Genomic DNA, 1746 nt, shown 5'->3' on the forward strand with positions numbered 1-1746 from the left:
TGAGGAAAAAACATATTGTTCTTACGATATCATTATTGAACAATATACAATAAGAAAGAATTACTAATTAAAAACACAAAAAGACATACTAAGGTACTTATTGCAGTGGTCCAAAATAACAGCCAAACATTTGGATTATCATGATTCAAGCAACTTGCCTCCTCTTTGGCTAAACTCTTTTACTATACTTCAGTGTCTTTTTAATATTAAGACACCCAATTATCATTAAACAATTAGTAACTTTTTGTTTAAGTTTTTGACACACTCTTTTTATATTTTTTCCAAACTTGATCCTTTTTCATTGTTCCTTTTTAAAATTTCTTGTGGAATATCTGAACTCATAAAGCCACATCATATGATGTAAACTAGAAAATCTTAACGATCGTGTAATTTATTAATTAGAGAATATATAATATTGAACCAATCATATACTATACACATTTTCTTGCAACTATTTTCTTGTAATAAAGTCAAGTAGTAGAACTTGGAAACTCATTAGGAGCCCGTTTGGATTGGCTTATAAGTTCCTAAAACAATATACGGATAAAATTTTGAGTGTCAAAAAAATTTGGCGGACATAAAAAATTTATCTTCCAAATAAACTCAAAAATAATTATCAGAGTACATCTAAGTCGAAGATAAGTGAAGGATTTATAAATTCTTTTTTAACCATCCATCAGGCTCTAGAATTAAAACCTAAGAGCTCACACATGGAGAATACTTCGAAAATTAAAAAACTTACTCTCACCAATATTTTACATTACCAATGAATGCAAGACATGTATCTTATGCATACAATATTTATTCTTAATCATGATTTAAAAATATGTTTTCTCATTTTAAATGTAACTCTTAAAGTAAAAATCAACGGTTAAATGTAGTGTGGTTTATAATTTTTGAGAGACACTAAATCAATGAATACAATATACAAACACACTCACACAAAAAAATTATCACTTAATCATAATTCAAAAATATGTATGCACTTTAATATATAACTCTTAAAGTTAAAATTATCGATATGATATAAATACCGAGTAAGAATATTTTTTTATTTTTTTTTTGGCTTCATGGTGGTAATCGGTTATGGTGATGTGATGTGGTCCATATACATGTGTGAGTTGTTGATGCGTTACGCCACATATGATGTCTTTTCATTTGCATACTAGTTATGTGAGGTCGTCTTCATGCAAACTGAATATAAGCGGATATTTTTAAAAGAAATATAATTTGTGTTAGTACGAGATAATGTACAACAACAACAACAATATATCACCATTGTAGTCACAAGTGGGTAGTTATATAAAGCAAAATTTTATTCCACTCCTTTAATATTTTAACTTTCATTTTGATGAAATTATTTAATTCAAATCAAATTTGGAACCAGAATTTGACATTATAACTTATGTATCCTAATTTTAAGTTATTTAGTTCTAAATAAATAATCTATACATAGTTAATGAACTTTTAAGACAAATACATAATTTAACTTGTGCAGCAGATGGAGCTGCTCCTCTCTTAATTAGGGATTAGGGGTTCGAACATGGATATGGAAAAAAATCTTTGGAGGAAGCGCTCCCCCCGAATAGGCGCGATGCAGTCGCGAATTATGCACGGATTAATTGGGCTCAAATGCGGATATCGAGCACTGATCGGAAAATCAAAGAACGTGAAAAATGAGGTAGGAGGTTCGATAGCTTTTGAAAAGTAGACTTTAAAAACAAAAACAAAAAAATTGACATAAAT

The sequence above is a fragment of the Lycium ferocissimum genome, chromosome 2 (genome assembly GCF_029784015.1).
Source record: "Lycium ferocissimum isolate CSIRO_LF1 chromosome 2, AGI_CSIRO_Lferr_CH_V1, whole genome shotgun sequence".
NCBI classification, from domain to species: domain Eukaryota; kingdom Viridiplantae; phylum Streptophyta; class Magnoliopsida; order Solanales; family Solanaceae; genus Lycium; species Lycium ferocissimum.